We start from the raw sequence: 12496 nt of genomic DNA, 5'->3' as shown, positions 1-12496 counted from the left end.
CCTTCCCTGGCCTCATTTCCCCATGTACATAAGAGATTCCTAACCATTTCCAAGTCTTGGACTTCTCTGAACATTTGACGGAGCTGTGGATCCCACCCAGACAGACTCACATATGTGCACAACATTTTGAGTATTTTTGAGAGGCTCATGTGCTCCTAAAGCCCATCCATATGCCCTGGGCATGAACTCCAAATGGGATAGGCTTGAAAGACCTCCCACCTCTAACAGTGGACACTCAGCATCCCAGAAGGGCCTACTTGCCAGGGAGAAAAAAAGCTGGAAACCTTTTCATCTCAGAGCTATTCTTTGCCCCTTGGGAGCCCACTCTGGAAACCTCCTTAATATCCCACTGCCTTTCCCCAAACTCCTACTACACGACTCCCTAGCTCATCCAGATTTTAGCACATGGGCTGGGATAGTCACACATGCCCATACACACAGGAACAGTTAAATAAGATGATCAATGAAATATAGGGTGTGGGCATTTCTCAACACATACATACATGCCCCCCCCACACACACACACACACTGAACGAAGGGACCTGGGCAGCCACTCATGAGGCAGTCTCCCCAGGTGATGAGATTGAGATGAGGACCTTACATGCCTAGGGGCTGATGTATAGTAAGTGCTCAGAACAGATTTCGGCCAGATGTGGCCCATAACATTCGCGGGGCCCGGGTTAGCCCAGGCCTGGGCACTCCAGGATTCCACAGGACCCTGCTGGGCCACTGACAGCAAGGGCAACAGGAAGGTTACAGGAAGACCCCTCCTTGGTCGGGGCGGGGGGGTCCCTGGTCCCCCGGGCTCACCATGCTCTCCCCAAGCCTCTGTCAGCTAAGGAGTCTGGAGGTCAGAGCTCTAAGTACCATCCCTAGGCAAAGATCAGCCCAGTCATGTGTCTCTTCAATGACCCAACTGCTTGGGGGCAGGGGATGTAACCAGGACGAAATAAAGGTGATGTCTACCCAGGAGCCTTGGAAATTTCCTTGCTTCCATTCCTCAAAGTGACCCTAATCCCTCCAAACCTACTTGGTCTTCCCAACTTGGAGGATCTCATGCAGCAACAGGTGCCTCAGAGTAGGAGTCCAGGACAGTGGGTCAGTGTCCTAACTGTACAGTCAGAAAGATCTGCCTGCAAATCCCAGCTCTGCTACCCATCAGCTGTGTGACCTCTCAGAGCCTCAGCACTTTCCTCTATAAAATGCAGGGTGCTGGCAGCATCTGCCTTACAGGGCTGCAGTGAGGACTGAAGGAGCTGGCAAGGCTGAGGTGCTCAGAGCCAGGCACAAGTGCTTCCCAGAACCCTCTCTCTCAGGCCCACAGGGGAAAGAGCAAGCTGCCCACACTGGAGACAGAAGGCACCTGAGAGCAGCACAGGACATTCAGCGGGCCCTGCAGAGATTTTCCCTCGGCAGCCTGTCAGAGCAGCTTCTGAGGCAAGGGTTTCAGAGGTCCAGCCTGAGGGTGGGGCAGGAGAAAGCCTCCAACCTTAGGGCCCAGGAGGTGGGCCAGAGAGAGCACCCTACCCTTTTCTGAGGCAAGTGAAGACCTTACAGTCCCGGCCCCACCAACTTTCCCACCCCAGGCCAGGCTCCCTCCTAGCTTTCCATTTCAAGGCACAAGGGCAATACTATATGCAGGGCAAGGGCCAGGGTCCTGGGCCTCCCTTAAAAGTTGCCCAAGCCCTTCAGTTAGTGCCAGTTCAGGGTCATTAGGGAGCCCAACATCACCCGGTTTTCTTCCTCCCAGTTTGGCCCCTGGGGAACCAGCTTTGCCTTAGGTTGTGGGCATGTGGAAGGTCTCCCCTTTCTCATGGTTGGACAGTCAAAGGTCCCCAGGGCTGGGTGCACATTTGCATCTTATCTGCATGCGCCCCACACCCTGCTGGGACTTTCAAGGGCCCCTGGGCCCAGCTTTGCAAAGGTCATTCCTTGATGTCTCCTGGCTTGCTTCTCTCCCCATCCCCCAGCCACTTGGCACCCTCCTTTGCTCAGCATTTGCATATATCCGCTTGCTGGTTTGGAGAGCCCTCAACATGATGAAATTCATGCCTGTCGTCAAATCCCAAGTCACATTTACGGCTGGGGACTCTACCTCCAGCTGGCTTCCCTACAGGGTGGGCCTTCAGTTATCTGGGACTGCAAGGGACTAGGCTGTTCTGGTTAAGTGACTGGCCACTGCTCTGTTTCCTGGAGCTTCACAGGGTACCTGGGACTCACTCTGCTTCTTGAGCCCCATTTGACTCAAGAGGCTGCAGAATGATAGTTGAACCCCAAGAGCTGCAAGAGACTGATCAGGTGCAAGTCAACCCTGCCTCAGCTCACATGCCTGACTGAGGGCAGATCTGAGGGGTCAATCACTGAGCAGCTGCCCCCCAGTCTGGCTTGACAGCTAGGAGAGATGCACCAAGAAATTTCACCCTCCCTTTTCTGGGCCCAAGTTTTATTTACTCGATACTCCCTAGATCCTCACATTCTCTATCTGCCCCCCCCATCTCCCTAAAGCCCCTCTCCTTCTCTGCCTCCTCCCCTGTCACTTTCTCCCCACCCCTTCCCAACCTCTTGATGTTATAGCTCCACTTAACCTCAGCCTTGCTGAATCCCCCTGTCCCCCCTTCCCCTGCTCGATCCTGCTTCTGCTTTAGGACTTTAGCACAGGGTCTTAACAAAGGCTGTGGTCTCCTTGAGGCTGGATGAAGGCTGCAAAACCAGCTGGTGTGAAATGGGCTGTAGTGGACCATCCCACTATTGCCTCCCTGTCCCCGTGTCTGAGATAGTCCCTCCTATTCAGCCATAACCCACTGACAGAAGATCTGATGGCTGGTAAAAGCCTCGCCGCTTGATGAGCAGTACATGGGGTAGGAGACAAAGAGGAGTCTGGAATGACTGTGCTTGGGCCCTGAGCACCTGGAAGGATGGGGAAGACCAGGTGGAACAGGTTTGGGGAGGAAGATCAGGAGGTCAGCTTTGGACAAGTTGAGTTGGAAGTGTTGAGAAGTGCTGAGAAGGTTACTGGAGCTCAGGAGAGTGCCCGAAATTGAGGGTAAAAATGTGGGAGCTGGTAGCATGTAGATAGGTGTATTTAAAGCCACAGGTCTGGACAAGATCAGCACAGGAGTAAATGGAAAGGAAGAAGACCAGCCATGCCGTGCAAGGGATGAGCCATGGGTGGGCAGGGGGAAAAAGAAACGGATTAGGATCAACCCACAAAGTGGGGAGAAAACAGGAAAATGGATGTCCTGCAAGTCCAAGAGAATATTTCAAGAAGAGGGAGACACTGAATGTGTCAGATGCTTCAGATGAGGACCAAGACTTGGCCACTGAGTGTGGCAACTTGGAGGTCAGTGGTGACCTTGAGTGATTAGTGGGAGGAGGTGAAAGCCCAACTGGAGTGGAGTCAAGAGAGCGTGGGAAGCGAGAACCAGGAGACAATGAGTCTAGACAACCCTTCTGGGGAGTACTTCTATGAAGGGGAGCAAAGAGAGGCAGTGGTAGCTGGATGGAGAAGACAGGAGAGCCACCTTTTAAGATAGGAGAAACAACAGCAAGTATCCACCGGTGGAATGATCCAGTACAGGGGGAACTCATAACGTAGGAGGGGACTCTAGCCGGAACAATACCTTCAAGCAGGCACAAGGGGACAGGATCTAGTGCACAAGCAGAGGGGTGGCCTTCACCAGGAGCAGGAATACTTCACCCCCAGGGATAGGAGGAAGGCAGGGCGGTGGGTATGGAGCTGGCAGATGGGTGACTGTAGCACTGGGAGTCTGAGAAAGTTTTCATTGCTTCCATTTGCTCAAGGAAGTAGGAAGCAGTATCACCAGCTGAGAGAGAGAACTGAGGGTAGAAGTGTGAAACAGCAGGAAGGGGGAGAGGGGACAGACTCAGGACCCATGGTGGGACTGCTGGACAGCACTAAGGACACACCTGAAGTTCAAAGTTTTGAACTTAAAGTGAGACCAGTTGGCGTAGTGGTTTTTCTCAGCCCCGTTCAGCTTCCCAGGTGCAGATGTGGAGCGTGCAGGGTGTTGGGATTTCACCAGAGTTGGGGTTTTGCCAAGCAAGCATGAAGAAGCAAAATGAGGTAAGGGTGTTGGGGGTCTGCAAAGGATGGATTATCCTCAGTTTTATAGTGGCCCCTGCTCAAACTCCTTCCCCTGCTGGTGCCAGAAAGTCCACCACCCATTCCCTACTTTGAGTCATGAAGAGCTTTCTCTCTGCCCTCATTCCAAAAGACCTTCTGAGAGGGTAGCCACAGGTAGCCACCAACACCTGAAAAATGAGCTTCCCACACACCGTTCCTCTCACCTGGAAAGTAACGTGGACCTCACACACTCAAAACTGCATTCTCCATCACCCTTCCCAGGCCAGCTCAAGACCGCTCTCCCCACCTCTAGCCCGATGCCAGCGCCTATCCAGTCTGCCTCCTCCATGTCTCCTTTTCCTTCTCTCCACCTCCCATCTGCCACATCCCGGTCCCACAAGGCCACCACCCCACCAATTCCATTCCCACCGTGCATGCCCTCTGGCTGCCACATGCGGCGGTCCCAAATCCATTGCGTGGCATCTTGCACCGGGTCACATCACTGGCAGCATGACCAATCCCTTGTCCAACATTCTGGCCCTGCCAATCCCCTTCCTTCTTCCTCAGCACGTCTTTTCCAACACACACATCTGCCCCCATTACTCCCCTCTCAAAAGCCTTTGGTGGCTCCCTGTGTCCTTGGAGAAAGGGCCTGCTCATCAGCCCACATTCCGGGCCCCACCCCTTTTCTTCTTGTCTTGCCCCCCTCCATCCCTGCTCCCCCACTTGTGCCCCCACACTACTTTCTGCCCCAGTCGTGGCTCACCCCCACACCACCCCTGAGGTTGAGAGTTCCTTGAAGACCTCATCAGTGTCTGCTGAATCACCCTTCTCCAGTATGTGGTTTGAAGTACTGGCTCGGTCAGTTTTGCTGACCTGATGCATGGATGACCAGGTGGATGAAGCTTCTGGAAGTGGAAAAAGAGAGGAACAGAGTAAAACAAAGGGACTCCTTAGCCAAGTGACCTAACTTAAATGATCACCTATTACAGGACAAGCTGATGGCATCTGCCTCCTGATGAGAAGCAATGAGAAGGAAGCAAACATCACCTATGCGATATTCTTGCCAAAAAATGAACGTGAATCTATTCATGAGCAAGCCATGAAACAAATTCAGAATGTAGAACATTCTACAGGAAGACTGACCCCGGCTCTTTAAAATTGACAATGTTATAAAAGACTTAAAAAAAAAAAAAAAAAAAGCAGGGCTACTGTTACAAATTAAAGGAGACTAAAGATATGTAACTAAATGCAACAGTGTGATCCTTGATCAAAACTTGCTTTTAAAACAGCTATAAAGGATATTACTGGTACAACTGGAGAAATTTGAATATAGATTACATATTACGTTAAATTGTATCATTGTGAAACTTCTTGAGTATGGCAATATATAGTCATTATGTAGAAAAATGTCCTCGTCTCAGGAAATTCATGCTGAATTATTCAGAGGTGAAGTGTTATGATGTCTGCAACTTACTTCCAAAGTGTTCAGAGACAGAGGAAAACAAATGTGGGTAAAACATCAACAACTGGCAAATCTAGGTCTCTAGATTTCTAGGTGAAGGGTGTATAGGTGGGTATTCATTGTACTACCAGGTGTGACAAGACAAAAACTTAGGGGGGAAGGAAAGGAGGCAAGGGAGACATTCCCAAGAGGGGAGCTCAGGGCCCTGCCTGCCTGGGCAGGAGTCAGAGAGGCAGTATGGCAACAGTGACAGGCCACAAGCTAGACGCTAGAGCCCATTGGGGCCAGGCAGGCACAGCTCTGGAATGGCTCACTACCTAACAGGGATCAGACCCCAAGGAAGACCTACCTGTGAGCAAACTCCCTTAGAAGGACAAGGGGCTCTGCAGAAAACAGCCAGGTCCCAGGGAGACCAGCAAGGCAGTCCTGTCCCACCTCTGCCTGACCTGTGCCAAGAAGCCAGGGCTGGCCCAGGCTCACCACTCCTCCCCCCGTCAAACACCCCTCAAAGGGTGACAGTCTGAGTGTATCCTCCTGTGTGAGGAGCCAGGCTAAATATGGAGCCCCAGACATAAGATGCCGCTCAAAACAGATTTTCCTGGAAAAGACCATCTGGCAAAGGATGCCTAGAACATCTTCTGTCACGAGAGGCAGTGTCATTTTCCTGCAAGCAAATGTCCTGAATGGGAATGCCTCGATTCCACGTCTCTAGAAGACCCTAGCTTAGTGCCTCAGTTTCCCCCAAGGTCATTCCCTTGCTCCAGATGGAAAGGCATGCAGTCTCCTGCAGTCTCCCTCCTGACTTGCATTTCAGGGAAGAAGAGAATGAGACTGGGGACATAGGTCCAAGCAGCAGACAGTTCTGCCCAGGTACAAATCCTGATCCTGCCACTTACTAAGTGCCTTTGAATAAGCAACTTTTCCCTGAGCATCAGTATCCACCCCCACAAAGTGGGAGTAATAGTATAATCCTCTAAAGGTGGTTGTGTGTATGAGAGTACTTAACCAGTGGTAGTGCTCAATATACTGAAGTTTGGTGAGGTAATGTCCCCCTCAGAGCCCTCCCTCTCTGTCCTGTCAATGTATTTCGCCATGGGGGGGGGGGGGGGGGGGCTCTTGGGTGAGCAGGTCTCTCCTCCAGAGGGCAGCTGGCCCATTTTACTGATTCAGAGATCCCAGGTCACAGAATTTCCCTGGCAGGTAGGGCTCCTAACCTCGCAGGGAAAGGGGTGGAAGAATGACTGTATTTGCCCAGGGTTAGGGGTTGGGCTTGGAGGTAGTCACAATGCCCCTTACCCACTCTCCCTCAAGCTGCCTGAGAACCCTCCATTAAGTAGCTCTTGTTTCCAGAGTCTGGAAGAAGGAGCGGGGAGCCTAGGAAAGTTCAAATGCCTCCCCCTAGACCCAGGCTGCCCATCTGCCCTGGCCAAACCCTGAGTCCTCTCCCTGCTCTCTGCCCAACCCCCCCGCCCATTCACCCACCCATCAAGCTCAGACTGACTTATCCTGAACCTGCCAGAAATCTCAGACCCACTCCCATTGTGGCTGGTGCTTCTGTCCCCAGTTCTCTTCCAGCACCCCCCCCCCAAGATGGCCCCAAGACAAAGGGGTAGGCTGGGGCAGTGGCCCCCTGAGCCTGTGTGGAGACAATGTCTCCAGTTCTCATTCAGGGAGTCCCCAGATCCTCCAGGGACAGCAAGAGTCAGAATACCTCCTCTTAGGAGGGAGCCATCTGGGCAGGGTGGTCCCCACATCTGGATTCCCTGCCCCACCCCAGCCCCAGCAGCAGGCTCTAAGGACCCCTCCCTCCCTGCGGCTGCCACGGCCATTATGTGCCTTCTCAGCCTTGCCCGCTGCCTGCCACGCCCCCATGTAAGCCCCTGTTACAGCAGCAGAGTCCAGAGCTGAGAAGGCCTGGCCGCCAAGCCAGGCTGTCAAAGTTAGGAAACTGGAAACAGAAATAAATCCTCAAAGCTGCTCGATGGTAAAGGTAGCTGCCAGCAGGCCCCGGCAACCACCCAACACCCTGGGTCTCCTGCCACCAAGCTGCCACTGGCACCCCATCAATGCACACGTGTATCTTAGATTATACAAAAGGGGGGGGATCAGGAGGCAGAGCCCACAAGGCAACTGGACCGGCTGGCCCTGACTGGCCCTGCAGGCTGGCCTGGGGTTCTCTAGTGGCGCCCCCATTCCCCGGCCCAGACCCGGCCATCCCCGGGCTTTCCTCTCACGGCCCCATCTCCATGACAACCGTATCCTTCGGATGCTCCAGCCGCCACGGAATTGATCTCAAAATGTAGCTTTGTTAAGCAGACCCGGGCGGGCATGGAGGGCGGAGGGCGGAGGGCGGCGCCCGCCACCCATAGTGCATTCCCCTCCAGCATCCCCCACTGGCCCCCAATCCGACTTGGGGAGGGGCGGGGTCCCGGAACGAGGGCCCTGGGACCAAGTGGCCCCGCGGCCCCACTCACCGCTCCGGGTCCCAGTCGCTGGGTCCAGTCTCTCACGGCGGGGCCATGCGGAGGCCTCTGCTTGACTGACCGTCCCACTCCACAGCCGCCTGTCGGGACTCCCCGTGCCCGCTTCTGTCCCTTCAGGTGTCAGAGCCGAGGCTGTGGAGAAGCTGAGCAGAGATGAGGGGACGGAAGGCTGGAGGGAGGGAAGGAAAGAGAGAAGGAGGGAGGGAGGGAGGGAGGGAGGAGCGGGAAGGGCGGGGAAGGGCGGGGGGACTGCAGGCGGGCGGGAGCGGAGCTGGAGGCGACAAAAGCCACTCCGGCTGGCCCGCCCGCCACGCCTCCAACTCCCAGGTCCCCACTGTGTGCCCAGACCCAGCCTGGGACGGTGCAGCTGGCCCCTTCCCGCTCAGCCCCGCGCCCGGCCCTTTAAGAAAGGGGGGGAGGGGAGCGCTGCGAGGTTCCGCCCCCCCCCCCCCACCTTGCCCAGCTGGGCCCCAGCTGTCCTCCAACCCCAGGTCAGACCCAGCCACCGCCCCCGCTGCAAGACACTCAGCCTCAGACCCAAACCCTGAGTCCGCAGGATGGGCTCAGCCCTCCTCCAGGTGAAGGAGGGAACAGATCCTTGCCCTGCTTCTGAGGTCTGTTCCTCTGCTCTTTGCCCTCCGCCCCACACACACAAGCCCAGAGAGACCCTACCTGGACAGGAGACAAGGTGGACCATCTCAGAGATGGGTAAACTGAGCCTGTCCTACCTACCTACCTACCTACCTACCTACTGAGACAGAGGGACAGACAGACCTGGGATATGGGGAGAGTAGGGGGGCTTAGGACAGAAGATGAGACAAAGGGGAGAAACCCTGAGGTAGAGGGGAAAGGTGGGTCCAATCAAGAATGTGGACTCCCAGCAAGAGGTCAGGAGGAGGGGGGTCCCAAGGGACTTGCCCCACAGCCCCACCCCCACCCCCCATGCTAGTCAACAGCTTAAAGAGCTCCTCCCCAGGACCCTAGCTCTAAAGAAGCGTGACAGTAATGTACCTGGGCTAGACACCAAGAAGAACTTCCTAGCGGTGAGGCTTCTGCAGGGCAAGATTCCACCTCTGAGATAAGTAGTAAAGGGCCCCACCCATAGGAATCTAGAGAGACCAGAAACTGGGGGGAGCAGGGGAGGGTGAGCAAGCCCAGTCCCACTAAAAACAGAGATCAGGTTAGTGTCAGCCCTACTGCAAAAGGCCACTTTCCACAACTTTCTTTCCACTCCAGCCCCCAGGGGCTGTTCACTGAACTCAGCTGCTCCCCACCTCCAGACCTTTGCAGGTGTTCCACCCTCTGCCTGAGCAGGCCTTGAGCATGCTGTGCTCAATGAACTCCTACTCAGTCCTCAGATCCCTTCTTAAATGCCCCTTCCTCCAAGAAGCTTTCTCTGATCTTCCTTCCACCTATATACACACACACATTTAGGGGCTCTCTTCTTAGGGAGCAGAGGGTGAGAGACACGAGAAGATTTGCTGATCTATGAGGGGTATCTAAGCTGTGCAGAGTGGCAATAATGGGAGATGCAGGGTCTGAGTTGTGATGAGTCTCCTCCGTCTTCAAGCTGGGCCACAGATGGAGCTGGGGTTTCATCAACCATGGGGACACTTCCATTATTAACCGTATATCTACCATGTGCCAAAGTCCACATTAAATGTTTTCCATGTGTTATATTTAATTCTCAGAACAATCCTACAAACCATTTTACAGATGAGAAAACTGAGGCCCCCAAAGCACTAGCCACTTGCTTAAGGTCCCAGGAGGTCAGATCCTAGAGACACAGCTGGGCAATTGAGAAGGCTCTCAGGCCACACCCCCTTACTGCCCGTCAAACCCTAGGAGATTCCCACAGAGCCTAGAAACAAGCCTCTACTCCAAGTGCCCAGAATCTTCTTCAAAGGCACAGAGGGAACATGGCTTCCCTGCTGTCCTGCCCTCTAATCTACTGCCATCTGCTACCTGTAGGTAAGGATGGGCGACAACCAACAGGAGCTGTGGGGTGAAAAAGAGGTGACAGGGCTTTGCCTCCATATTCCCCATGTTCAGAACCCATGAGCTCAAGTCACATCTCAACAACCCCTCTGACCTTCCACTTCCTCAACTACCCGATAAGGACGGTAGTAGCCCCTGTCTTGTGTGGCTGGAATGGGGATAAAAGGAGCTGGTATGCTCAGTGCCCACCCACCCAAGGCCTGGAGCACAGAAGCACCCAACAGGCTGCGGTTACTCCAGATGTAATGAGTGACTTACTCATGGAATGGATTATTCACTCTCTGTCCACCTAGATGGACTGTGATCCCCCTGAAGGCAAGGTCTTCTTCTTCACAATGTATGCTCAGTACCTAGCACACCTAATAAATATACATGGAAGGCAAGAATGGAGGGAGCCCAGAGGGAGATACAGCTGTCTCTCCACTTAATCTGGCACACAAACCTAGTCCCTGGCCTGGGTCTGCTCCCCATCATTGGCAGCTGCGGGAGCCCGTTGCAGTGGGCATGAGTGGGCCAGGGCCAGAGACCTGGGCTCTAACCTGACCGCTGCTGCTTCCTGGCTGTGTGACCATGGGAGCTATAACCCCTCCCTGAATCTCACTTTCCCATGTAAAGTGGAACTAGCTGTCACAAGGCCACAGATGGCCTCTGTGTGAGAGAGAGTGCTTTGGGTGCCCTGGACACAGGAGAGAGGGTTATTGTTATTATTTCATGTAGCTACGTTTGCCTCTTAAAAGAGAAAAGGGTCAGCGTCTCCCCACCCAGCAGCCAAAATGCATACATTCCTCAGTATCCCTCCGGGAAAAAAAGGATCAGCAGCTTCTCCCCCCTTCCTCCAAGTGTCGACTCCATCCTCCTTCCCACTCCCCCCAGCCCCCTGAAGGTGAGTCTCAGGAAGGCAGGTGCTGGAGGCTGGACAGGAGGAAGGGGCCTAGTTCCCAATCCACTTAGCCCACCACCGCCTCTGCCACGGTGAGGCCTCTACCTGACCTCCTGCCTCCCTAGACCCAGGCAGGGCCTCCTCCTCTTCTTCAGCCTGAGCAGAGTGGGGCATCCAGGGAGAAGAAGAGGCCAGAACCTGAGACCTACCACCCGGAGGAAGGGGATATGATCCAGAGGATGCTTGGCCTAGAGAACACCTGAAACACCCATCTTCCAGCTAGTGGATTGAGGCCAGGGGGTGAGAGGCTAGGTAGGGATTCCCCAGGCCAATCCTGCAATACTCAATGAGCGCCTACTGTGCACCTAGCCAACCCTGCCCTTGCCCCTGTGCCTCAAAGACAAAGGCCCCAGCCCACCTGTCCAGTGTCCTCTCCTGACACCTCTCACCTCAAACGTGATGTTCTAGGACTCATCCACCCTTACGTAACACAACCGTTTCTAATAACCTCACTTTGCTTATGCTGGTCCTATGCCTAGGATGCCTTCTCTTCACTCACTCTCTCTTGGCTAATTTCTCTCAACCCTCCAGCCCCTCCAGCTACGGTGCCATTTCTTTTTCCCCAATACAGCAAAGCTCCTTGAGGAAGTTGTCCATGCTCTCAAATTTCTCTCTCCTTCTCTCTTGAACTCACTCCAATCTGACTCTCATCCCCTCACCCACACTCATTCCACTGATACTGCTCATCCAGGTCACCAACACAGCTGCTGAGTACAGGCGTACAGGCTGGGCACTGCGCAAAGGCGCAAGGCATGGAGAAGGAGCTGAAATCCAGCTTTCTGTCTTCTCACCATGCTGTGCCTGGTACAAGACTACATCAGGCTGAGGAAAGACACCTTTTCCTTTATACCGAGGTGACTCCCTTCTGTGTGCCTGCACACCAGGTCCGCCTAGAGGGGCCTCTTTCTCATATTTGTACAAATGGACTAGACAGACTGACTGGGGCCTGATCCTTAGTGACTACTATGATGTCAAATCCAAAAGTCAATGCTCACACCTCATCTTAACTCATTGGCAGCATTTGACAACACTTGATCACCCCTCCTCCTTGAAATAGTTCCTCCCATTGACTTCCAGGACTCATACCGCTTTCCCATATCCCTGGCTCTACCTTCTCCCCCTTCTTTGTTCCTCCTCCACCCCCTGACTCCCAAATACCTCAGTCATCTGTCTTCTTTTCCACCTCCCTCCTCCGTGGTGCACCCACCTGGCTTCAAAGCCCATCTAAACCCCGAGGATCATCCTGTGTGATTCTCCAGCCCAAACCTCTTCTGGCTCAGGTCAGACCCTCATACTCAACGGCTGACCTGAGGGCTCCACCACGATGTACAAAGAGCAGCTCCGAGTGATCACAACGGGAACTGACCTCTTCCTCACCGCAGTAGATGCCACCACCTTCCTGCCATCAGCTCAGGCCCAAACCCGGGCGTTGTCCTTGTCTCTCTCTCCCCCGCTACATGCAATACCTCAACAAACCCCGTGGGATCTACTTTCAAACTATGTCTCAAATTGGTCACTGCTCATC

General features: G+C 54.0%; 1 protein-coding gene across 1 annotated transcript in view; it reads right to left on the bottom strand.

Annotated features, from left to right (window-relative positions):
* The window catches only part of PSD2 (pleckstrin and Sec7 domain containing 2), a 74398-nt gene that overhangs the window by 39425 nt on the left and 22477 nt on the right, over positions 1-12496 (bottom strand). The window contains exons 4-5 of the mRNA XM_042936817.1: positions 8025-8176; positions 4852-4993 (exon numbers count right to left, since the gene is read on the bottom strand). The gene's annotated coding sequence lies outside the window, so the exon portion shown is untranslated. The remainder of the gene's footprint in view (positions 1-4851; positions 4994-8024; positions 8177-12496) is intronic.

Source organism: Panthera leo, chromosome A1 (genome assembly GCF_018350215.1).
Source record: "Panthera leo isolate Ple1 chromosome A1, P.leo_Ple1_pat1.1, whole genome shotgun sequence".
NCBI lineage: Eukaryota > Metazoa > Chordata > Mammalia > Carnivora > Felidae > Panthera > Panthera leo.
The sequence above is the reverse complement of the archived record's forward strand: the minus strand, read 5'-3'. Positions and strand labels throughout refer to the sequence as shown.